Consider the following 26,997-nt stretch of genomic DNA (forward strand, 5'->3'; position numbering starts at 1 on the left):
GGCACCTTGGGAAATGAAGATGGATGACAAGCACCTCGCTAAGCCGGGCTGCACAACGTGTAGCAGATAGCATCAGCGTGCACCGGTTCTGGCATTTACAACCGCCAATATCGTTTGCAGCACATTATGTAGCGTGCAAACAGGCGCAGTGCACAAAGCTTGCACTGCCTTTATCTTGCTTGTCATGCAAAACGGACACTTTGTGTCACCGTCGTGGTTGCATTTAGCCGTTCGCCTCATTAGCAGCCAACATTTGGAGTGTTGGTGTCTTGTGTGTCCAAACGACGATGCGGATATAAAGCTTATTGGATAGGCGGCAGCGAAAAGCTCCATAAACAGGAAGCACTCATGTATGTCTCGTTAACGATGACTTGGGTGTTTACCACAAGCCCCTGGACGCAACAACCGCCCGTGTGCTTGAGAACTCCCCAAACAGACACACTTGCATCATACGCAGCAGATACGGACACTCGGAAACGCACACGAGGGAAGCCAGGCAATTATTAATCACGTGTAGGGCTCGTTGTACTGATGGAGCTCCTCGGAGAGAAATGCTTCATTAATATCAGCGCTCGAGGCGGCAGGACACACACACATACGCATACAGGGCAGCCTGGGTGACGCAACAGTCACAGTAACTATCACATCTAAAAATATCAACATAGTCATGATAAACCTTTGAGAAATTTTAGAATTTTGAGAGTATCAAAGATCGGCTTAACCAGAACAGTACGGTGTCCTTACTGCTGAAGTTCATTAATCATGTTAATATTTATTAGAATGCATTATCATTTTGTGGTGATCGGTCCTGCAAAGTGAAATAAAGTGACAGATCAATTTGAAAGCAAGCACGGCAGTGGAGTTGAAAGGAAGAAAAGAGTGAGCTTTGGTTTAAAAAATAATAAGAATAAAAAGAAAGGAAGAATGGTAGCTTAAAAGGGGGATGTGGTATAAAGACTACAATACCCAGACTGCCGAGCGTCATTATGTAGATGGAATGCTGCGTTCATTTGTACTCAGAACTGGGAAAAAGGTAGCTCAGACTCGGAAAAGTGCAATAGACGTGGTCATTCAAGCCAAATCCAGTCAGAAACTCAGATATGAGCTATCACAGCAATGTAGCAGAGCAGAAATGTGGTGTTAATTTGTACTTAAATGTAGTATTTGCTGGTGGGTTTATGCAGTAAACATATCTGAGGGGTCCTGACTTTAGCTGTAGACCTTGGTGTTGTTCTCAGTACAGGCGTGGACCCCTCCCAAGATGGAGAATGAAAATATCGCAGAAAGGAGCTCAATGTCCTTTTCCTGAGCAGATGCACTGTAACGCATTTAGATCTGACATCAGAAATACCAGCTTGATATTGACCCTGTGGGGTCCGAGGGCATTTTTGGACAGTTCACTTGCCTGGCATAAATGTTTTATTATTGTTGTTAAAAGCTCACCCCTGTATCCCTCAATCAACTAGTATGTCTCTTTTTTCAGGACAACCTGTACTTTCAGAATATATATGCTGTAGCTGTGTTTTATAAGTGTAATAAAGGTTTACAATCAGAAACAAGAAAGGAAAAAATAAAGCGGACAATCATTTTCAAACACATTATTCAAACACACAGCAAACTATAATAAACAACTATTTTAACACTTATAAAGGGTTGTTTGGGGTCTTGTTTAAAAAAATGTACAAAAATAAAGGTTTTAAAATAAACACAAATGCAAATTTTGAACAATACAACCCCTGGCAAAAATTATGGAATCACTGGCCTCGGCGGATGTTCATTCAGTTGTTTAATTTTGTAGGAAAAAAGCAGATCACAGACATGACACAAAACTAAAGTCATTTCAAATGGCAACTTTCTGGCCTTTAAGAACACTATAAGAAATCAGGAAAAAAAATTAGTAACGATTACTTTTTTAGACCAAGCAGAGGGGAAAAAAATATGGAATCACTCAATTCTGAGGAAAAAATTATGGAATCATGAAAACGAAAGAACGCTCCAACACATCACTAGTATTTTATTGCACCACCTCTGGCTTTATAACAGCTTGCAGTCTCTGAGGCATGGACTTAATGAGTGACAAACAGTACTCTTCATCAATCTGGCTCCACTTTCTCTGATTGCTGTTGCCAGATCAGCTTTGCAGGTTGGAGCCTTGTCATGGACCATTTTCTTCAACTTCCACCAAAGATTTTCAATTGGATTAAGATCTGGACTATTTGCAGGCCATGACATTGACCCTATGTGTCTTTTTGCAAGGAATGTTTTCACAGTTTTTGCTCTATGGCAAGATGCATTATCATCTTGAAAAATGATTTCATCATCCCCAAACATCCTTTCAATTGATGGGATAAGAAAAGTGTCCAAAATATCAACGTAAACTTGTGCATTTATTGATGATGTAATGACAGCCATCTCCCCAGTGCCTTTACCTGACATGCAGCCCATATCATCAATGACTGTGGAAATTTACATGTTCTCTTCAGGCAGTCATCTTTATAAATCTCATTGGAACTGCACCAAAAAAAAGTTCCAGCATCATCACCTTGCCCAATGCAGATTCGAGATTCATCACTGAATATGACTTTCATCCAGTCATCCACAGTCCACGATTGCTTTTCCCTTAGCCCATTGTAACCTTGTTTTTTTCTTTTAGGTGTTAATGATGGCTTTTGTTTAGCTTTTCTGTATGTAAATCCCATTTCCTTTAGGCGGTTTCTTACAGTTCGGTCACAGACGTTGAGTCCAGTTTCCTCCCATTTGTTCCTCATTTGTTTTGTTGTGCATTTTCGATTTTTGAGACATATTGCTTTAAGTATTTCTGTCTTGACGCTTTGATGTCTTCCTTGGTCTACCAGTATGTTTGCCTTTAACAACCTTCCCATGTTGTTTGTATTTGGTCCAGAGTTTAGACACAGCTGACTGTGAACAACCAACATCTTTTGCAACATTGCGTGATGATTTACCCTCTTTTAAGAGTTTGATAATCCTCTCCTTTGTTTCAATTGACATCTCTCGTGTTGGAGCCATGATTCATGTCAGTCCACTTGGTGCAACAGCTCTCCAAGGTGTGATCACTCCTTTTAGATGCAGACTAACGAGCAGATCTGATTTGATGCAGGTGTTAGTTTTGAGGATGAAATTTACAGGGTGATTCCATAATTTATTCCTCAAAATTGAGTGAGTCCATATTTTTCCCTCTGGCTTGGTCTCAAAAAGTAACCGTTACTGACTGCCACAATTATTTTTCTTGATTTCTTATAGTGTTTCTTAAAGCCAGAAAGTTGCCATTTGAAATGACTTTAGTTTTGTGTCATGTCTGTGATCTGCTTTTTTCTACAAAATTAAACACTGAATGAACATCCTCCGAGGCCGGTGATTCCATAATTTTTGCCAGGGGTTGTATATACAAAATGGTCTATGCATTTTGTTTGTCTTTATGCCACATCTCAGCAATTTCTGTCTGCTATTACACAAAGGCTTACAACACAAACTTATTTCCATGGAGTTTGACTCTCTCCTGGAATGTGTTCCTGCAGTGTAAACAGCCTCTCCTCACACTCTGAGCAGAGAGAACATAGAGAGGGCCGTCTCCCGCAAAATTATGTAATCTGGACACCATTTTGATTGTGTGTAACTGGCGCAGCTTGGCTGCTCCAGTGGAGTGACATTTTGTAAACAAAACTTCTCTTAAGTGTACAAGCTACTGTAATGCACTATTTGACTTTAGAACACAAGGAACTAATATTACAAACATTTATTGAAACAGCTGTTATGATTGTGGAGTGTATAGAGTGGAAAATAAGGCACTGTAAGTATATTATAACCTAGGCAGCCTGAGCTTTTATATTTTTAGTTTTATATTTTATATTTAGTTTTTATTTCTGTTGTGTTTTTAATCAGGTTCTTTTTGTCTCTTTCTCTAAAATTGTATTGTAGTATTATTAGTTATTATTACTATTATTGTTGTTGTTGCTATTATTATTATTATTAATATATAAACAAAAATAAATTTAAAAATATTACAGATTGTAATACATTTGACTCTTTTACGACAACAAACGCTGAGCCACTATTATACAGAAACAACAGCTTAATGCTAACTTTAACATTGAAAATGCTATAGATATGCTAACATGTGTTGTATTGGTCCCGTTTTTAAGTTATAAATACATCTATCAACTGTTTCAGAAGACCATAACAGGTTGGTTTAACATAAAATGGTAAATATTACGCACAGACATATGCTCTTTAGGGTTTTAGTGGGAGAAAATTAAGATAAAGCAAAATAAAACAATGAATCAATGAAGCATTAGATTGAAGCACTGCTTCAATCTGCGAATCACTGCTTCGATTGGTTCAAGATTCAAAGCAAAGCCACGCTGCAGAAAAGTTGATTACAGATCTGCTGCAGGGTCTGTAATCAATGTAGAGAAATGATCATTTTCCTGACCAACACCCCCAAAAACAACGGCCACTCTGAAGGACCGATAAGGGAATCATTAAGCAAAAAAGTTTTTTTATGTCAGTGGATCGAATCATTTCTTAACGGTACCCTTTGGAAAGGAGTAGAATGCCACTTCCTTGTTTGTTTTAGTGTACTTGGTGCAATTGATACCCGAACACTCAGTTCCTTTAGATCTTGATGTTTTTCTGGTGTTGCTGATGTTCTGATAGTTATAATCCATGGTCATGAAAAATGCACATAAACAGAAACTTTTGTCTCTAATACAACTCTAGAGTGACACAAAGACTGCCATTGTGCATCTATAGCAACACCATGGAGCTGTATATAAGAACTAGAGAGCACAGTAACGCTGAGATGCGTGCCGACAAGGAGGCGTGGCCGCCATGTTTAAACTGGGCAAATCAACAGAGCCGGCGCGTTATTTGCCGCCGCAGTTCAATGAGTTGCTCATAGATCACGGTCAAGAAAATGCCTGAAAGTTGCGCCTGTTGGCGATGCTACAATCGGAGGAAGAAGGGAGAGAACATTTCCTTCCATAAGTAAGTATTCTGGTTTATTTTGTAACTTCTCTGTGACTTTTGGGTGATAAATTGATGTCTTTTGCAGAATATCACGAATATGAAGTTGTTACCGTGTATCACGACTATGCCAACGCTGCTGTACACTGTTTTCTTCGATTTTATGAAAATTTTATCAATAATTACCTCGAGAAAATTGTTTTAAGCTTTAAACATCGTAACAGGTCAACAATACAGGTCAGTTTTGAGGTGTTACTGTTAGATTTTGTGTCGGTCATCGTGAGTTCTGTCGTGTTCACATCTACGCAGCATCTTTGAATGTTTACACCATGGAGCTGTATATGAGAACGGATTATGGATTATTATATGGATTATGACATGTTCAACTGCACCTTGATCATCTACCTGGCAATGAATGGAATAAAATGTGACATGAAGACTTGTAAATCAACATGATATATTTGCATCGTCATGATCATCGAAGGAATTGGAAGCTGCGGATATGTGTAACTTTTGGGGTCTGTGTGCCAAATAAATTAATTTCTAAACATTGAGAAACCACCTGGAATGGAATTTTACTCAAAGCTGAATTGATTCAGGACGATACAAAATGGATTTATCGTGTGAAACTGATAGGGCCTGTGTGCCCAACATGAATTGTGTGCATCACTATACCAGCTGAGCTGTATGTCTGCATAATTTGGAAGCCAGAACAGATCCCATCCGTGTAAACTTTCAACACCATATTTTGGAATTTGTGGATGGCAGGGTAAGTTTAATACTTCCTTTACTTAATATTCTGTATTTTAATTTACTGGCTGGATATATCCAGGGAAGAACAGTACTTTAAAACGTATTTTGCAAGCTTTTTCCCGTGGCTGTTCACTCGCGTATTTATTTCCGCATTGAATTTTGCCCGGTTTGAAAATGGCGGCTTGCTCTCCATGACAGCACAATAGCGTCTAGTTCTTATATATAGCTCCATGAGCAACACCCAGTTACACACATTCAAAATGGCGGCCGGCGCTCAGCCAATTATAATGCAGCATATAGGAAATCGGTCCTCTCAATGTTCTCTCTGCTCTGATGCTCTCTTCACACACCTCCCCCCCCCATTAAATTCATATGCGTAAACGGCACTTTAGGAGTGAGAGCAAGAGAGGCTTATTCAACAATTCCTGGTCAAGTAGTGAGTTATTTCTGCCAGTGACAATCTTTGGTGGACCATGTGAGGTTGGCCTTCTTACGCTGATCACCTTCATTCATATGCGCAACGCTGCGCTTTTACGCATGGAGCCAGCAGCCAGGGGGCTCTTCAAACAGCATCCACATGCCAAAGAGTAACACAATCCTTCTACAAACGATCTTTGGGATACCATGTGAGACTGCTCTGCCCTACAATTGGATATTGGAAAACCATGTGACGGTGAACCATTTCCGATTGGACACTCACATTGTGCACGTCATCACACAGCTTCTATGAGGAGTACAAAGATGGTGGATGGCTGGCTCGAAAGGCTGCATAGTTAACTTTTCAGCAAAAAAAAAAGTTTCTATCTCATATCATTAAAAAGTTATTTATAATTTAGTAAAACCTGGTCTCAGCCGTTGTATATGACGGCGTCGGCCCCAGAGGGTTAACAACTTCTGACGTGCAAGCAATGCACGATAAGGGTTTCACATCCTCACAGTGGCTGTTGTGAAGTTGTATGCTAATGGCGCTAGCATGAATCCCATTCAAGAACTGCCTCCAGGCTTTATTGGTAATTACCATGTTGGTATCTGTTAAGGATACAACCCTTCCCCACGTCCGAAAGGACCTGGAAGTGTTCCTTGTGTGTTCATGAATCGTGAGAGACACAAAAAAACTCAGAATTCATTTGCAATTATACAGACCTTAAAAGGTTATTGAAGAATACAGCAGAACAGATCAGAGGATGGTCATCATTCACCAAGCGCAGGTGGGTTCAATGCAACACACTTTATTACGCAACAACGATACCACAGGTTGTGTGTTCAGCAAAGAACCTCGAATGCTGGAAACACACAATCTTTATAGGGTTGGTTCAATTCAGTTCAGTCGGGGTGTTATGTTTCTGATTGGTTAACCGGGAGACCAGGAGGTCATGAGAGGCTTCGGGAAGTTCGGGGGGGAAAGGTCTTCGAGAAGGGCATGGGGGAATGTCCTGGGGCAAACGGATTGCTGATTCAGATGTCTGGCTGGACATCTGATCCTAAAACCAGTTTAAAACCTGTTCAACAGTCCATATATGGAGGTGTCTCAATTTTAGTGTGCCATTGTACAGACAGCGAGAAACCACAGTTCTAATATCATCACAGACTCTATTGTCACTATTTGTTAACAGATTTTAATAAAGTAGGCTTGTTTTAAAGCCCTTAGTTGCTCTTTCTAATGAACCCTACATGTCTGGGTAGAAAAAAATGTTTTATGTAAAGTGTGGAAATTTGGGGGAAAATATGCCTTCTGTTCATTTACTGTGATGTTTTTTTTCTTTTTCCTGTCATCATAATTTTTGATGGATTTTTATAAATGAAGCCTTGTAAGTTGTATTGAAGCTGATTAAAAGCTCTAATGAACCCATACATGCCTGGATAAAAAATCCTTATGTATTAAATATAAATCTGAAGTATGCCTTGCCATTGTGATCATTTACCTTGCTGCTTTTTCCACTGTAATATTATGCTAGTCTTTTAATGATAACAACATATATATATATGATTTTACTAACATTTTATTACAGGTAGATAAAAGCCATTCAGAATTTATGACTTTTGACCCCCAATCAGGGTAAAAAGTACCTCCTCCATCCCCTCCAACCACACTGTTAAAATTTAAATGCTGCTTGTGACCACCCTGTACATATCGTATTAAACAACTGCAAGTATATATAATAGACATAAACATATTTAAACATTTTTGTTTCCGTATTTGTACGAGTCTGTCCATAAAGTATCGTACCTTTTTATTTTTTTTAAACTATATGGATTTCATTCATATGTTTTCACGTCAGACATGCTTGAACCCTTGTGCGCATTCGTAGTTTTTCCACGCCTGTCGTGACGTCATTCGCCTGTGAGCACGCCTTGTGGAAGGAGTGGTCCCGCCCGTCATCGGATTTTCATTGTCTGGAAATGGCGGAATGATTTGGGGTTTTTTTCCATCAGAATTTTTTCAGAAACTGTTAGAGACTGGCACCTGGAAACCATTCGAAAAATTTATCTGGCTTTCAGTGAAAATTTTACGAGCTTCACAGAGAATAAGGTCTGTTAGTACAGCTTTAAGGACTCCTTTAAGGACGCTCAGCGCGCCGCGCTCCGAGCTGAGATGACACGGCACAAGCCACCGGACCATTTCTAAATGGATGGCTCTGTGGATACAAGACCGTCGTGTGCTCTTTCTCTGGTTATCACAAGAGCTGGACATCAGCCATTTTCCGGCAGATTTCACTTTTAACAAGAGATTTTGTCATGGAAAGCCGCGCGTAAAGACTGATTAGCTTTGGAAGCGAGACAAAGGAACACCTCCGTTTCGGCGTGTCAGAGGACAAGTTTGGACATGTCCAGCTCTCCACAATTTCACTGATACTTACTGGACTGGTAAGCATTGAAAGCCAAGATAGACATGTCCAAACTTGTCCTCTGACACGCAGAAAACGGAGGTGTTCCTTTGTCTTGCTCAAACAGCGAATCGGTCGTGACGCGCGAAGCCTCCGCGCGGCTTTCCATGACAAAATCTCTTGTTAAAAGTGAAATCTGCCGGAAAATGCTGATGTCCAGCTCTTGTGATAACCAGAGAAAGAGCACATGACGGTCTCGTATCCACAGAGCCATCCATTTAGAAATGGTCCGGTGGCTTGTGCCGCGTCATTGCAGCTCGGAGCACGGCACGCCGAGCATTCTTAAAGGGTCCTTAAAGCTGTACTAACAGACCTTATTCTCTGTGAAGCCCGTAAAATCTTCACCGAAAGCCAGATAAATTTTTTGAATGGTTTCCAGGTGCCAGTTTCTGAAAAAATTCTGATGGAAAAAAACCCAAATCATGCCGCCATTTCCAGACAATGAAAATCCGACGACGGCGGGACCACTCCTTCCACAAGGCGTGCTCACAGGCGAATGACGTCACCGACAGGTGTGGAAAAACTCACGCATGCGCACAAGGGCTCAAGCTTGTCTGATGTGAAAACATATGAATCAAATCCATATAGTTTAAAAAAATAAAAAGGTACGATACTTTATGGACAGACCTCGTATGCATGTGAATGCAGCTTAATGAAAAGAACTTATGGCGTTGAGTTATATTCTCAGCATATCAATATTAAATTGCGACGTAACGACTTTAAAATAGACATTTGTTTTACATAATTACATTAAGGCTATTGTACAGTTCATTTTAGTATTGGAGAATTTGTTTTTGTAGTTGGTGCAGTTGATGGTGAAGCACTGGCTGCCTTTTTTCTCCTCATTTCACTTCTGTTTAACTGGCTCAAGGCGCTCTCTCCACCCTTAGTAATGGCTGCCCTGCGGCACGCTGCTAGTCAGGTGACTATTCCTGGTCTCTATTTCCATGGTTAAATGCACAGCAGTTGTTCTGCACTCTCCCTCCCAGACGAGCAGAAATCCCAAATTTCAACAAAATTTTTCTTTTTTTTGTGCTGGGTGAAAGAAAAAAAAACATGGTGTGTGATTCCAGAATGTTTTTAGAACCTTAGACCTTAGACCTCAACGGTTTTTAGAAGAAGAACTCAAAACTTTTATTTCCTGTTAATTACGTAATTCCTTAATGTTACTTTTTTAATGTATTTATAAATTGTTTAGGTTCTTGTTATCATATGCACACTATTATTATTATTATCATTATTATTATTATTTTAATTTTACTTCTGTGTTGTCATTTGATTTTTAAATCACGCATGCAATCACGCTTTTAATATATAGATGGCTTACTGCTCCCTGCTGGATTGGCATGTGAGTCCAGAATGTAAATATCAATGCCCATTGTTTAGTATTGTTAGCTAATATATGTAGTTTCTCTAAAAAATATTAGTCCTATCAATGTTCAGTTTTGGCACCATTCATCCTTGACCCAAAATACATAAACCAGCTCTCCCCAGTTTGTGCATGATCAAAATTGCACGTACGCGGAGCCTTTTGTCTTTTCACTTCACCTTCATATGGGCAGCAGGAAAGGACTGTTTTGAAGACATTCTGGTGCAGCTGGTGGATGACACAGCGTGTCCCATTGGGACGTCAATAGCCTATGTCACTTCCTGTATGTCAAAGTATATGTGTGCCAAGTTTGGCTCAATTACATCGTGCTGTTTGGATAGGAGAGGGACACACACATACACATACACACACAGAATTGTCTCTTAGTATATAGACACGGGGTGAATATTAGAATGGCCACTGTGATTCTTCAACATCATAAACTGATTTGTATGAAGGTTTTCAGGGCATTGGCAGGTTCATGCACGCTAATGTGCTCACTTATTGTCTGTTGTTTCACGGCTAATTAGTCAGACTGCACGCTTTTTCTATGAAGGTTTCTTGATTGGCTTCCACAGCACACACAAAACCCTGCATTCAGAAAAACTGTTGCCTGTACATACTGAGTATAACATTACCATCTCTCTCTCTCTCTCTCTCTCTCTCTCTCTCTCTCTCTCTCTCTCTCTCTCTCTCTCTCTTTCTGTGATGGAAACACCAGAACCAGACTGAGGAAAAGACGCACCGTCATCATCTCAAATTACCCCTCAGCACCCTTACACTCTTTCACTATTTCCATCTGCATTCCTCTTTCATTTTGTCTTCCCATCTCCCATCTTCACTCCATCTCTGTCTCCGTTGCTGTCACTCTCGCTTGCATGTATATTTATATGTCTGTGTATTCATTATTTCTCCTGCTCATACATACGTTGTACATTTCATCTACATTCCTTCCTCGTCATGATATGATGTGACACGTGTGTTTTAAATGGTCCATTTTCCCTCCGCCTTTACCATATTTACCAGGGTTGTCCTCATGGGGTTATTTCCACCAGCTGCAGCTGATCCACAACGTGAATTCACCTTCCAGAACAGCTCTTTATATAATCATCTGAATCATCTACCTGTTGCCACATGTACAGAAGGACTGGATTGTCATTCCTACACTCATATCGTTATATGTAATAAAAAATAATAAGCGCACACAGGAGCTGCTGCTGTCGCTGACGCAGCGTTCACGTACCATCGGAAATTACACAACTTTTTTGTTGTTTCAAATTCAGCAGTTACTTGTGGCAAAATAATTATTTGTACCCACACAAAAGATTAATTCTTCCCTGTATAAGGTGCGTGAGCCCATTGAAGTCGACCCCCCACCCAGATTTCCGACGGTACAAGAATGCAGCAGCGGCACAGTGCTCACAAACTGGCTTCTGCACTGTGTGAAAACATTCAGCTGCTGGAACGAAGTCAAATTAAATGCTAACGTTATAAAAACTAAGCAAACGATTAAAAAATGTCAAGAATGACAGCAAAACGAAACACAGAAGAATTGAGGTTTTCGTTGCGCTTCGTTCAAATTTTTTGACAGTTTAAAAATCCTGACGAAGCGCCAGCTGCAGGAATGAAGCTGAACGAAGGTTAAACGATGCCAATGAAAGTCAACGAAAGTCCAGATTTCTTGTTTCGTTAGGGCTTCGTTGCCCTTTGTTAAGTGCCGTGTGACCGGGCCATTACTGTTAAGATTGAGTAATCAGCAAAGTTACTAAACAGCAAAGTAACTAATAGTTACTTTACTATAGTGGAGCTGACCAACTTGTTCAGTGACAGACTGAGGCACCCTCAGTGCAAGAGGAACGATACTGCAGGTCGTTCCTCCCTGCTGCTGTCAGGCTGTACAATAACACTGTGAAATAACCACATGCAATAATATGTCCACAAATCATGTGCAATATTATTAATATGTCCACATATCATGTGCAGTAACAACTCGTTTACAAATCCCAGCACTAATGTCACCTTACCACATCTAAACTCTATTTCACATATTGTAAAGAAGATGCTCCTATCTCCCTTTCAATCCCAATCATGTTTATACGAGGGCTGTCAAAGTATAGGTCCTTTTTATTTTTTTCAAAAACTATATGGATTTCATTCATATGTTTTTACGTCAGTCATGCTTGAACCCTCGTGCGCATGCGTGAGTTTTTCCACGCCTGTCGCTGACGTCATTCGCCTGTGAGCACTCCTTGTGGGAGGAGTCGTCCAGCCCCTCGTCGGAATTCCTTTGTCTGAGAAGTTGCTGAGAGACTGGCGCTTTGTTTGATCAAAATTTTTTCTAAACCTGTGAGCACATCGAAGTGGACACAGTTCGAAAAATTAAGCTGGTTTTCGGTGAAAATTTTAACAGCTGATGAGAGATTTTGAGGTGATATTGTCGCTTTAAGGACTTCCCACGGTGCCAGACGTCGTGCAGCGCTCTCAGGCGCCGTCATCAGCCTGTTTCAAGCTGAAAACCTCCACATTTCAGGCTCTATTGGTCCAGGACGTAGTGAGAGAACAGAGAAGTTTCAGAAGAAGTCGGTTTCAGCATTTTATCTGGATATTCCACTGTTAAAGGAGATTTTTTTTAATGAAAGACGTGCGGGCGGATTGCAGCGTCGGCTCGCAGCCGCTGCGATGCTCCACCACAGAAAAAACACCTCTGTTGGAAGCCTTAAGGACAAGTTGGAACATGTCCAGCTGTTAAACAATTTCTCATATACTCACTCCACTGAAAGCCATCAAAAGCCGCCTGGATTTTACAAATGGTTATCAACACGGAGGTGTTTTTCCTGTGCCGCCGCACCGCGCCGGCTGCGTCCCGATGCGCGGACCCGTCCGCATGTCTTTCATTAAAAAATCTCCTTTAACAGTGGAATATCCGGATAAAATGCTGAAACCGACTTCTTCTGAAACTTCTCTGTTCTCTCATGACATCCTGGATCAATAGAGCCTGAAATGTGGAGGTTTTCAGCTTGAAACAGGCTGACGACGGCGCCTGGGACCGCTGCACGACGTCCCGCTCCGTGGGAAGTCCTTAAAGTGACAGTATCACCTCAAAATCTCTCATCAGCCGTTAAAATTTTCACCAAAAACCAGCTTAATTTTTCGAACCGTGTCCACTTCTTTGTGTCTCACAGTTTAGAAAAATTTTGATCAAACAAAGCGCCAGTCTCTCAGGAACTTCTCAGACAAAGGAATTCCGACGAGGCTGGACGACTCCTCCCACAAGGAGTGCTCACAGGCGAATGACGTCACCGACAGGCGTGGAAAAACTCACGCATGCGCACGAGGTTCAAGCATGTCTGACGTAAAAACATATGAATGAAATCCATATAGTTTTTGAAAAAAATAAAAAGGACCTATACTTTATGACAGACCTTGTATTATGCATATGTATATGTGTATAGGTATGTGTGTGCATATGTGTATGTGTGTATGTATGTATGTGTATGTATATATGTGTATGTATGTATGTATACATACATATATATATATACATACATACATATTCTATTTCTACCTCATTTCTTATGTCTCGTACTGTTACAAGTATTATTATTATTGCTTATCCTTGCACACGCTGTTCGATGAACATTTTCCTCTACTTGCACCCACCTTGTGTGTTAAGAGCTGACGTAACGTGATTTTCTCCTCTCTGAGATCAATAAAGTTTATCAATCTATCTTTAAACGTTGTTGGCAGCTGCTGATAAAGTAACTGTATAAAGTAACTTTTCAAAGTAACTTTTCAAAGTAACTGTGGCAACACTGCTTGCTAGCTCAACAGTAGCATAGCAGCGGTCATAAACAGCCATTTTCACCATATGTTGCTGTGCTCTTTCTGGTTTCCGTGTACATTTTTGTTTGTTTAGCCATGTATCTTCTTCTGCTGCTGCTTTTCTTCTTCTTTTGTAGAGTGTACTGGGAGTTCACAACTTGTTACTGACACCTAGTGTTCAGAATTAAAAGATCCTACTCATCAGATCCTGCTTTCTTTGAATACACATTCCACTTTCCTTGGAAATCAGGATTGAGCATTATGTCGCACTTGAGTTAAATGCAGTCCAATTTCCACACAACATTATAAGTCAAGAAACAAGATGAAAGCATCCAAGAAAGTCTTTCTTGTGCTTGCTTTTTTAGAGTACAAAGCGCTACAAAAATATGCTTTTCTTCAAAGCAGCAACGTGGAAGATGACAGATGGTGCAGAAACTACATCAGTGTTTCAGTTTGCTACTCAGTTCGCAGCGCGGTTTAGTTAGTCGTTGTTAGCAATCTACCAGGTTAGCAAGTATTAGCCTCACCAGCTCATAAACAATATATTATGCACTATTTCACTCATAAGTACAGTAGCAACATGTTCATGGACCGCAGTAGGGCCGCACTTATTAAAATGCATACAAAAAAGACAGAAGTCCTGAAAAACAGTAAAGACTACAGTTTTTTTTCTTGCTGTTGATGCTCGGAGCAGCCATTTTGGACTGGGTACTCTGGGTAAGCAGTTTTTTAATGAGTTGGTGAGGTGGAATTATGACATCAGAAGGTCTTCCAATTGAAACTACACACTAGTAACTGGAATTACAACTTCCACGTGCAAGTGGGTTATAAATACAACGCTGCACTAAGTGGAAGTATACAGGTATCAGATCAGGGCTCTGATAATATTAAATAACTCCAAAATTCCAGGACATTCCTTGTACTGATTTATATTCATCTATTTATTTATCCATTTCTGCACAGAACTTTGCAGACTTGTTGCACCACCCACATGAATCTCTCCACTCTGATTAGCCATTGAGTGTTTCACCATTCTGTGTTTGTTTTTTAAATGCTTCCAAGTTTCCTTTACTCTGGCAACCCCGGCAGTTTTTGCCCTTGCCAAGTGATTGTGGTTAGCGCAGGTTAAATGATGTAATGCTGCGGGACACCCCCCAGTGTTCTCCCTCACGGCGGTCAGACAGAATCAGGTTCACAGTTTTTAGAACCATGCAGGATGAGACGTGAATTTTTGCAGCCCTGCATATGTTATTGTCTTTATTTTGCTTAGTAATGGCGCAGTGCGTTTGTGCACCAAGAGTCGGACTTCGGATTGATTGTCTGCCCACCACAGCCACAAAGGGTGATGCTGTGCACGGCAGCAGCCACACGGCATTGGATAGGTGGCACGGCATCGCTGCCGAGGTTAAGCGACGAGCGAGTCCAAGCGCGTGTCGGCAAGGGGAGACGATAAGATCAGAGGGAAAGCAGGTGGTCGCCAACTACTTTAGTCTCGCTCTCCCTCCCGTCTCTCCCCCCTCACATGCAAGTCGAGGTCTTCCTTTCCCAGTAGCAGGGAGGCCAAAGTTCAAGCCCGGAAAAGGCTTCTGGCAGAGAGCCAGCGGCATTCCGGCATTCCTCTGCAGTCCTAAATCGGAGCCAAGATGGTCCTGTCCCTGGAGATCAATGGGCCGCATTGTTATTTAAATACAAGGTGACTGCTGGGGAAGAGGGATAAGGGAGGTGCTGAGGGGTGAGGAGGGGGGCGAGCAGCAGCCATAATGCTGGCAGAACACCGCAAGCCCCCCTACTTCCACTAAAAAAAAAAAAATACTTTTTCATGTGCCCCAGATGACATTCCTCATCACCAAGTCTTTCTCAGCTTGTGGCTTTGACTTGACAACTTATTAAATTATTTACACAAAAAGCTGAGATTTGAAGTTTTCCCCTCAGAATATTTTAAAATTTCCTCCACTCCCTATTGGACTTTAAAAGAAGTCAATGAATTATTCAGTCTGATCCACCCGCCTCCCGATACTGTTCCAAACACAGGGGAAGAAAACGGCGGCCAAATCATTCTCCTCGTATCTTTTGTGAGGACTTGCAGGAGCATTAACGCTGCAACGCGGGTTAAATTTCTTCAGGCTTCACTATTCAGAACTATCACCGCTTTGCAGGAAGGAAAGCGCTCAGTAGAATGAAGTAAGAACAGGAGGTACTAATTTTCACATCTTTTGTCGTGTTTGTGAGTTCAATCTTCTGAATTTGCTGCAGCTGCTTATGATGGGATTCTGCTTTTCTTTGCAAAGTGATGAAACTTTAATATGCCGGCCTTTCACGTGCACCAGAGAATTATATTATGTAATTAATTTAGGGGAGGTGATGGTCTAGTGGTTAAGGCATTGGGCTTGAGACCAGAAGATCCTCGGTTCAAATCCAGCCTGACTGGAAAATCACTAAGGGCTCTTGGCAAGGTCCTTAATCCCTATTATACCTATTAAATCATTCTAAACTCAGTTTTAAGCAGAAATGAGGCGAAATTCCGTGATGCTATGAAATGTCTGACGTGCAGTGAACGCATCAGCTAGCAGCTTATTTAGCCGCTCTGATCGCTTCTGCTGCCTTTATGATGAAATAATGCCGAATTTATGTGGAAATGATTGTTGTACAAAAGCCTCATATACGAGGTCTATTAGAAAAGTATCCGACCTTATTATTTTTTTTCAAAAACCATATGGATTTGAATCACGTGTGATTACATCAGACATGCTTGAACCCTCGTGGGCATGCGAGAGTTTTTTCACGCCTGTCAGTTACATCATTCGCCTGTGGGCAGTCTTTGAGTGAGGAGTCGCCCACCCTCTCGTCGATTTTTTCATTGTTAGGAATGGCTCAGAGACTGCTGCTTTGTTTGATCAAAATTTTTCAAAACTGTAAGGCACAACTGAGTGGACACCATTCGATAACTTCAGCTGGTTTTCGGTAAAAATTTTAACGGCTGATGAGAGATCTTGGTCTGGTAGTGTCACTTTAAGGACGGCCCACAGCGCCTGACGGTGATCTGCGCTTCGAGGCGGCAGCGTCTCGCCGTTTCAAGTTGAAGACGTCCACATTTCAGGCTCTGTTGACCCAGTAAGTCGTCAGAGAACAGAGAACTTTCAGAAGAAGTCGGCATGAGGAGTTTATTCGGACATTCCATTGTTAACTGACATTTTGTAATGAAAGAACGTGCGGGCAGAGTCGCATGTCGGGCTGGACCCGACCGCGGGGGGGGTCGCGACAGGAAAACACCTCCGTTGGAAATCTTAACGGGCAAGTTGGAACATGCCCAAGCTGTTAAACAATTTCTCAGTTACTCACTTGTTGAAAGCCATCAAAAGCCGCCTGAATTTTACAAATGGTTTTTAACACGGAGGTGTTTTTCCTGTCGCGGCGCACACAGATTTGCACGCACGTCTTTCATTACAAATGTCCTTAAACAGTGGAATGTCCACATAAAGTCCTCATGCCGGCCTCTTCTGAATCTTCTCTGTTCTCTCACGACGTCCTGGGTGAATTAAGCCTTAAATTAGGATGTTTTCAGGTCGAAACAGGCCGACGACGGCGCCTGGAAGCGCTGCAGGACGTCCTGCTCTGTGGGAAGTCCTTACAACCGACAGAAACACCCCATAATCTCTCATCAGCCGTTAAACTTTTCACCCGAAAACCAGCTTAATTTCTCGAATAGTGTCCACTTGGATATTCCTCACAGGTGCAGAAAAAATGTTGATAAAGCAACGCGCGCCGTCTCGAGCAGCGTGTGAAACAAAGGAATTCAGCCGAGAGGGCGGGACCATATCTCACTCAAGGCCTGCCCACAGGGAAATGACGTCACCGACACGTGTGAAAAAACTCACGCATGCGCACGAGGGTTCAAGCATGATTGGTGTAATCACACGTCATTCAAATCCATAAAGTTTAAAAAAAAATAAAGGGTCGGTTTATTATCTAATAGACCACGTATCTGTCACTGAGATAGATGTTGACTGGAGTGCAGTTTGAAGCAGAAACGAGGTGTTAATCCGTGACCCGCGTCATCAGGGGGGACAGATTTTTAGGGGGAACGTTTGGTCCACGACACCGGAGCACAAACATGTCGAGGCGTTTTTGCAGGCGAGAGAGCGCAGCTACTCTGGCTAACACTTACCAACATGCTCCCATTTGCCTCATCTTCCCTTCTCCACTGGGAACCAAAAAAAAACACTTTTGCGACTGCTTCAGCGATTGCAGCTGAAAACAAAACAGTACACCATTTTTCCATGTGAAGTTATGGTGCGTATATCTTGTGCAATGGGAGCAGCTGTCCCCATAAGTGGTCAAATCCCGCGATATCACACAGGGTTCAAACGAGTCTGCGCTTCCATATAAAGACTTACAGGTCGTGGGAAGCAGCAGGCAATGAAAATGTTAAAGATTTCACAAATTAGGTGTGGGTTTAACTATTATGATGCGTTCACTGACTGTAGAGTAGAAAAGCTGACATTTATTGCTCAAATAAATGTTAGTGTTTGGATTTATGTTGGACCTCGTGTATCTTCACCAATTGATGGCGTTTGCAGCATCTTAGTTACACATTTACACTAAAGGCCAAATATTTTACTGATAGTTTTCCTCTGCTACGCGTTGTTACGTAAACTCTCGCTGTCCTGGAGCAATGCGTGAAGATCAAAGTGAGGCAGGAGAGACGACTGTGTATGGCAGAGCAGGAGAACTGAATGATTTATGAAGATTGATGGCTTGCTGTACCGGACTAAAGCAGCAAGGGCCTTTGTGCTGGAAAATGTCCCTGCTCCAGGAAAATCTGACAAAAAAAAGCAAAAACTTGCATAGTCATGCATGAAACTCGTGAGGGACGCCACCAGGACAGCCATGATGACCCCCAAGGATTTACCAGCGTCAGTCGCTGTGATTGAAGATACAGTGGAACCTCGGTTTTAGGACTAAATTGGCTGCTAAATGTTGTTCTTAAACTCTAACCAATTTTCCACTAAGAAACAATGTAAAATGGATTAATCTGTTCCTGGCCCCAAAAAGGACACTGTGTTTTTACCTTTTAAGCAACATTTCTGTGTAGGCTCTCAGTTGTCCAGGTGGTTTCCATAGTAGAGAAGCTTGAATCTTCGACTGGAATGGGTTGCTTGACGCGAGGACGTTTCACTTCAAATCGCAGAAGCTTCCTCAGCTAAAATTCTTGCTCTGGTAGTCTGACTTCTGTCTTGACTCTTGTAGAAAAGAATAAAACAGAAGCCACAAAAGCTGGAGTTTTAAACCTAACCAGACCCCTCCTACCAAGAGGCAGACTGCTATTGGCTAGTGACTAAACAATTGCTTTAATTAGCACCTATTGTGCTCTAGTTAGCACCCTCCTAATGACAAGGCAGCTGTCCCTCCTAACAATGGGACAGATGCCTCTCCTGATGGCTCCCTTGACGACTCTCCTGATGACATGAATGACTCATTACCATGAACAAAAGACTGAAACTGCTTTGACCTGAGTGTTATGTGTCGGACGCAGCCCGGAGAACCGACCAGCGTTTGAAGGACCCAGTATAAAATAAGCAGAGCACGGTACAAAGGATAACAGAGTTTAATGAACATAACAGTGCTGTGAAAAATATAAAAGTGCGCGGTCTGGCGTGGTGGATTGCGGTGCGCTCCCAGCAGCACTAACGGTCCGGAGCCAGAACTGGTTCGGACCCAAGGACCCCGCCGACACCCCCCAGGTGGCCGCGACAAACCGAGTCTGTGAAACAAGGAATCATTATGTGAGTCCACACTCAACACACAGAGAGAACGCTCAAAGGTGCACAAACAGCAAACACTTCCTGGCTTAATTACTAATCAGCTTCCCACCCTGCAGGCATGGAACATCCAGTTCACAAAACTCCACTGCAGTGGAAGCTGATTTAAACGACCAACATACAGCTCAATATAATACGGTGTGAGGGACACCACATTTACTGACTGTATAAATGTTAGTCACAAAATCTAACGTACCTCAGGAAGTGTGCTGACGAGCGTGAGACCTCACCCTCTCCTCTTTCACAGACCATGCATCAAACCTGGACGTTCTCTGCATCCACTGATGATGAAATGGCTCCAGAGATGACGATCTCACCCGTCTGGTCACAAGGTCGAGTCTCTGGCAAATACACACTGTGTACTCCAGTCTTAAATGCCACCATGTTCCAATCCATTGTAGATGCACCACAGCTGTGAGTCCTGACGAGCCGCAGGTGATCAGCCTCAGGTGATCAGGGTGAGGTCCTGATAAACTCAGCTACACAGCCACTCAGTCCCAAATGCAAGCCACCTGGAAGGAAAAACAAAAGACAGAAACAAAAAGGCAGCCAGGCCCCCCAGCCATACAACACTGAGTACCCCATTGTAAACAGGGGACAAAGCATGTCTCAGTTCCCCCTCCCCGGTTAAGGCTGGGTTTCAACTGTTTCACATAGAATGCCTCCAAGAATTTTAGCTGAGGAACCTTCTGCGATTTGAAGAGAAACGTCCTCGCATCAAGCAACCCAGTCCAGTCGAAGATTCAAGGTTCTCTACTTTTAAGCAACATTTCATGCATAAAAGGCAAACAAAATACAAAGAATATGCATAGTATCTTATACAAAATAGTATACAGTAATTATAATAAAATAGACTTTAATTTCACCTTACCTGTACAGATGAGACTTGATGGCGTACATGGATGGTGAAGGAGCTGGAAGTTATACTGTCCGCTCACCACACAATAAGTCACATTATTCCAGGTGTTGCAATGAAACTGGTAGGATTTAATGTTGTATGCTAACGGTTTTAGCGCTTTTAGCAGCTCTCGGAAGCTTCACCTGTTAGCTCCACTTAATGTATGATTACTGGAACCGCGCAGTCCCCAAGAATATGATTTAATAAACACCGAACAACACAAAACTAAATATCCCATCTTCTTCTTTCGAGTTTATAAGCCTTTTCACACTCTGGGAATGCGCATGCATAACCAGGTTGGTTCAAAGGCCGAGAGGTGTAAACAGACACTCAGTCGGTCAGTGACAGCGTCAGCCAAACAACTGTCTAAATCCATAATTTTACAGATGCTTATAAGAAGGAGTGAAAATGCAACTGTTTTACCAAGGCTTTACAATATAAATATTATAAATAATTACCTTTTGAGATGATCTCAAATGCTTTCTCCACCCCATGAAGCGCACAAGATAAATTGCTGGAGAAACTTCTTCTGTGCTTCCACAGCGATTCCAGCCAATTTCTTAGAGGGGTTGGCCAAGCAGAGGGTCGCCCCATTGAGTCTGGTCTGCTTGAGGTGTTTTCCTTAGAGGGAGTTTTTCTTTACCACTGCTGCTCTGGGGGTTAGTAAGGTTAGACCTTACTTGTGTGAAGCACCTTGAGGCAACTCTGTTGTGATTTGGCGCTATATAAATGTAAATAAATTGAAATTGAATTGAAAATTGAGAGCAAATGATTAATCCGCTATGACATAATTATTTTATATAACGCAGCGTCCAGCAGCACAAAGCGCAGCATCCAGCGGGTTGCACTGGCTCAAAACAGGATGTATGTCTGGCAGTACGCGGGTTAAATACGCGGCAGTGCCATCGAGTCATGCCGCTCTTCTCATCCAGCCAGCTGGACTTGAGTTCGGATATCGGGTCTGGGAATGATTTGCCGTCGTCATCTTTTAAAAGAGCAGCGTAATCTGTCGTCTTGCTCTGTTCTGATACAAATCAGTATGTTTTATCCCACCTGTGTTCATTATTCATTGATCCAAATCACAGACACGTGTCTTTAAGCCTAATAAATGACACAGAACATGCAGGGAAATGGACCAGGCAGTTACTTCATGATTATTTACTAGAGACACCAATCAACTGCCATTCAACAACCAGAGCCATGATAAATTTTATTTTATTCTTTACGAATAATTAATTTCACACTCTCGCAAAAACTAACGTAGTGCACAAGATTTATAGAGGTCTGCAAAGCGAAACAGTGATCGGCTGATTCTATGTTTGCGAATAGATACTGCCTGGGTCGGCAGTGGGTTGAGTCGGACAAAACCTGAATACCACAACCTGAATAAAACAATACCACATTTTCACAAAAAAAAAAAAAAAAAATCTTTCAAGGAATCAACACTCCAATGGGAAAGATAATTAAAGTTTCTGTCATTCTTGCTGCCCACTCAGTTAGTCATGATGCCTTGAGACTGCAGTTTACACATCTTGCTCTTTAACCTCACACTCATGCACAGTACTGTACGGTGCATCCAGAAAGTATTCACATCGCTTTGCTTTTTCCACATTTTGTTGCATTACAGCATTATTGCAAAATGGATGAAATGCATTTTTTTTCCTCAAAATTCTACACACAATACCCCATAATGACAATTTAAGATTTTTGCAAATGTATTTAAAAAAAAAAAAACACTAACACATGTACGTAAGTATTCACAGCTTGCCATGAAGCGCAGAATTGAGCTCAGATGCATCCTGTTTCCAATGCATCATCCTTGAAATGTTTATACAGCTGAAATGGAGTCCACCTACGGTAAATTCAGTTGACTGGACATGATTTGGAACAGCACACACCTGTCTGCATATAAGGTCCCACAGTTGACAGTGCAGGTCAGAGCACAAACCAAGCATGAGACAGGATTGTCTCGAGGCACAAATCTGGGGAAGGGTACAGAAACATTTCTGCTGCTTTGAAGGTCCCAATGAGCACAGTGGCCTCCATCATCCGTAAATGGAAGAAGTTCAGATCCATCAGGACTCTTCCTAGAGCTGGCCGCCCGTCTAAACTGAGTGATCATGGGAGAAGGGCCTTAGTAAGGGAAGTGACCAAGAACCCAATGGTCACACTGTCAGAGCTCTAGCGTTCCTCTGTGGAGAGAGGATAACCTTCCAGGATGACAACCATCTCTGCAGCAATTCACCAGTCAAGCCTGTATGTAGAGTGGCCAGACGGAAGCCGCTCCTTAGTAAAAGGCACATGGCAGCCCACCTGGAGTTTGACAAAAGGCACCTGAAAGACTCTCAGACCATGAGAAGCCAAATCCTCTGGTCTGATGAGACAAAGATTGAACTCTTTGGCGTGAATGTCAGGTGTCATGTTTGGAGGAATCCAGGCACCATCCCTACAGTGAAGCATTGTGGTGGCAGCATCATGCTGTGGGGATGTTTTTCAGCAGCAGGAACTGACAGACTAGTCAGGATTGAGGGAAAGATGAATGCAGCAATGTACAGAGACATCCTGGATGAAAACCTGATCCAGAGCGCTCTTGACCTCTGACTGGGGTGACTGTTCATCTTTCAGCGGGACAATGACCCTAAGCACACAGCCAAGATATCAAAGAAGTGGCTTCAGGACAACTCTGTGAATGTCCTTGAGTGGCCCAGTCAGAGTCCAGACCTGAATCTGATTGAACATCTCTGAGAGATCTGAAAATGGCTGTGCACCGACGCTCCCCATCCAACCTGATGGAGCTTGAGAGGTGCTACAAAGAGGAATGGGCAAAACAGCCCAAAGATAGGTGCACCAAGCTTGTAGCATCATATTCAAGAAGAAGTAAGCCTGTAATTGCTGCCAAAGGTGCATCAACAAAGTATTGAGCAAAGGCTGAGAATACTGCAAATGTGATTTCTTAGTTTTTTATTTTTAATAAAGTTGCAAAAATTTAAAAAAATAAATCATGTTGTCATTGTGGGGTGTGGTAAGTAGAATTTTGAGGGGGAGAAAATTTATTTAATCATTTTTGGAATAAGGCTGCAATAACAAAATGTGGAAAAAGTGTACCTCTGTGAATAATTTCTGGATGCACTGACGCATTTCAAAGACAATGAATCTGGCAACAGCAGAGATAAGACATTCATATTTCAGTTTATTTTGGGTTCTTTATCAATCTATTCGCACACATTATGGTTGCAGTCTTAGGAATCATGCAATCATATTCATATCAGTGCTTCAGCTCTGGTCTACTTACTGACCAGAGGTGACTGACTGACTTACATTTTCGTTAACTTGCAGATTAAAATTAAAGCATCACACTAACTACAAAGTCGGCGGAATGTAGCCTGTTTGTTGTGTGCTTGCATGAGATGCCTTGGACTACCTGCTCTTCTTCAGCACAAAAAACTTTTTTCATGTTGTCATTATGGGGTGTTGTTAGTAGAATTTTGAGGAGAAAAAAAAATTTACTCCATTTTGGAATAACGCTGTAATATAACAAAATGTGGAAAAAGTGAAGCACTGTGAATACTTTCCAGATGGGTCACCAGTTCACAAAAATGAGGGTTTTCAAATTTTGTAGTGTACACTAACATCCCAGCAGTGTATCAGGAAGCAAACCACTCATTCTTTTTCTTTGCACAGTACCAATTGGTGGACTAAGTTTGTCCTTTTAGGGTCACTGTATCAGCATGGTGGTGTAACATGGCAGCCTCCAAGAGGGGGCCCACTCCCATGTAGCTATGAAAAGCTCATTCTAAACTCATGAAAACACATTGATTCGTTGTACTTAATTATCCACTAATGAACAGATGGTTCTGAGTGCTGTATTCCATTTCTGCAAATACGCACCCTGACATCCTACATACTGTAGCTTTAAAAACAGCTGCACTTTTGTCAGATGTGAGAAATTTGAACATGGCCCACAACAGAAAACGATTCCTGGTGCATTATTAATTTACAATTAGTAATTTGTACATGAATGGCAGTCACAAACAATTTTGCTAAATTTGGCGATTTGTGGGGAAAGTCTCTCTAATTAATTTGAAGCCAGACTGTGAACTCTATCTGATGGGATTGGATGAAGAAATGAGTGAATCCTGCCCATTTGATTTGATTTCTGCTGGCAGGCGTTTGTTGTGTGCGTGTGGGTGTGCTTGTGTGTGTGTGTGTGTCAGTAACACAGTTTTGTATGATGCCGATCCCTGTGCAGTCTTGCACAGTGAGAGCTGATGGAACAGTGCAGCGGCACCGATGGAGGGATGCACAGGCGTATGGGAGGGAACGAATTATGTGCAGCGGAAAGCAAAGCAAGCATGCAGAATGTTTAATTTCATTAGCGTGGGCGGGGAAAGAAGGTCATCCTGTCAGGTGATGGACAGTCTGGTGTGGACACACACAAATAATTGCACTTTAACTTCTCTGTCTCCTTCTTCCATGCAGAAAAACTCACACACATCCATACACAGGCTCTGGCACCTTGGGAAATGAAGATGGATGACAAGCACCTCGCTAAGCCGGGCTGCACAACGTGTAGCAGATAGCATCAGCGTGCACGTGTTCTGGCATTTACAACCGCCAATATCGTTTGCAGCACATTATGTAGCGTGCAAACAGGCGCAGTGCACAAAGCTTGCACTGCCTTTATCTTGCTTGTCATGCAAAACGGACACTTTGTGTCACCGTCGTGGTTGCATTTAGCCGTTCGCCTCATTAGCAGCCAACATTTGGAGTGTTGGTGTCTTGTGTGTCAAACGACGATGCGGATATAAAGCTTATTGGATAGGCGGCAGCGAAAAGCTCCATAAACAGGAAGCACTCATGTATGTCTCGTTAACGATGACTTGGGTGTTTACCACAAGCCCCTGGACGCACAACCGCCCGTGTGCTTGAGAACTCCCCAAACAGACACACTTGCATCATACGCAGCAGATACGGACACTCGGAAACGCACACGAGGGAAGCCAGGCAATTATTAATCACGTGTAGGGCTCGTTGTACTGATGGAGCTCCTCGGAGAGAAATGCTTCATTAATATCAGCGCTCGAGGCGGCAGGACAACACACACATACGCATACAGGGCAGCCTGGGTGACGCAACAGTCACAGTAACTATCACATCTAAAAATATCAACATAGTCATGATAAACCTTTGAGAAATTTTAGAATTTTGAGAGTATCAAAGATCGGCTTAACCAGAACAGTACGGTGTCCTTACTGCTGAAGTTCATTAATCATGTTAATATTTATTAGAATGCATTATCATTTTGTGGTGATCGGTCCTGCAAAGTGAAATAAAGTGACAGATCAATTTGAAAGCAAGCACGGCAGTGGAGTTGAAAGGAAGAAAAGAGTGAGCTTTGGTTTAAAAAATAATAAGAATAAAAAGAAAGGAAGAATGGTAGCTTAAAAAGGGGGATGTGGTATAAAGACTACAATACCCAGACTGCCGAGCGTCATTATGTAGATGGAATGCTGCGTTCATTTGTACTCAGAACTGGGAAAAAGGTAGCTCAGACTCAGAAAAGTGCAATAGACGTGGTCATTCAAGCCAAAATCCAAGTCAGAAACTCAGATATGAGCTATCACAGCAATGTAGCAGAGCAGAAATGTGGTGTTAATTTGTACTTAAATGTAGTATTTGATGGTGGGTTTATGCAGTAAACATATCTGAGGGGTCCTGACTTTAGCTGTAGACCTTGGTGTTGTTCTCAGTACAGGCGTGGACCCCCTCCCAAGATGGAGAATGAAAATATCGCAGAAAGGAGCTCAATGTCCTTTTCCTGAGCAGATGCACTGTAACGCATTTAGATCTGACATCAGAAATACCAGCTTGATATTGACCCTGTGGGGTCCGAGGGCATTTTTTGGACAGTTCACTTGCCTGGCATAAATGTTTTATTATTGTTGTTAAAAGCTCACCCTGTATCCCTCAATCAACTAGTATGTCTCTTTTTTCAGGACAACCTGTACTTTCAGAATATATATGCTGTAGCTGTGTTTTATAAGTGTAATAAAGGTTTACAATCAGAAACAAGAAAGGAAAAAATAAAGCGGACAATCATTTTCAAACACATTTATTCAAAACACACAGCAAACTATAATAAACAACTATTTTAACACTTTATAAAGGTTGTTTGGGGTCTTGTTTAAAAAAATGTACAAAAATAAAGGTTTTAAAATAAACACAAATGCAAATTTTGAACAATACAACCCCTGGCAAAAATTATGGAATCACTGGCCTCGGCGGATGTTCATTCAGTTGTTTAATTTTGTAGGAAAAAAGCAGATCACAGACATGACACAAAACTAAAGTCATTTCAAATGGCAACTTTCTGGCTTTAAGAAACACTATAAGAAATCAGGAAAAAAAATTAGTAACGATTACTTTTTTAGACCAAGCAGAGGGAAAAAAATATGGAATCACTCAATT

General features: G+C 41.9%; 1 protein-coding gene and 2 long non-coding RNA genes across 3 annotated transcripts in view; 2 read left to right on the plus strand and 1 right to left on the minus strand.

The window, feature by feature from the left end:
- Positions 1 to 26,997, plus strand: part of ext1b (exostosin glycosyltransferase 1b) — a 313,407-nt gene that overhangs the window by 81,163 nt on the left and 205,247 nt on the right. The window lies entirely within an intron of this gene.
- Positions 4,820 to 10,299, plus strand: LOC117502254. The gene is made up of 3 exons (XR_004558248.1): positions 4,820 to 5,016; positions 9,171 to 9,173; positions 10,285 to 10,299. It is a non-coding gene; the product is annotated as an uncharacterized LOC117502254 (long non-coding RNA).
- On the minus strand, positions 5,141 to 13,983 carry LOC117502253. Its single transcript, XR_004558247.1, has 3 exons — positions 13,971 to 13,983; positions 9,549 to 9,558; positions 5,141 to 5,269 (listed from the first exon to the last, which is right to left on the minus strand). It is a non-coding gene; the product is annotated as an uncharacterized LOC117502253 (long non-coding RNA).

This window comes from Thalassophryne amazonica, chromosome 20 (genome assembly GCF_902500255.1).
Source record: "Thalassophryne amazonica chromosome 20, fThaAma1.1, whole genome shotgun sequence".
Lineage (NCBI taxonomy): Eukaryota > Metazoa > Chordata > Actinopteri > Batrachoidiformes > Batrachoididae > Thalassophryne > Thalassophryne amazonica.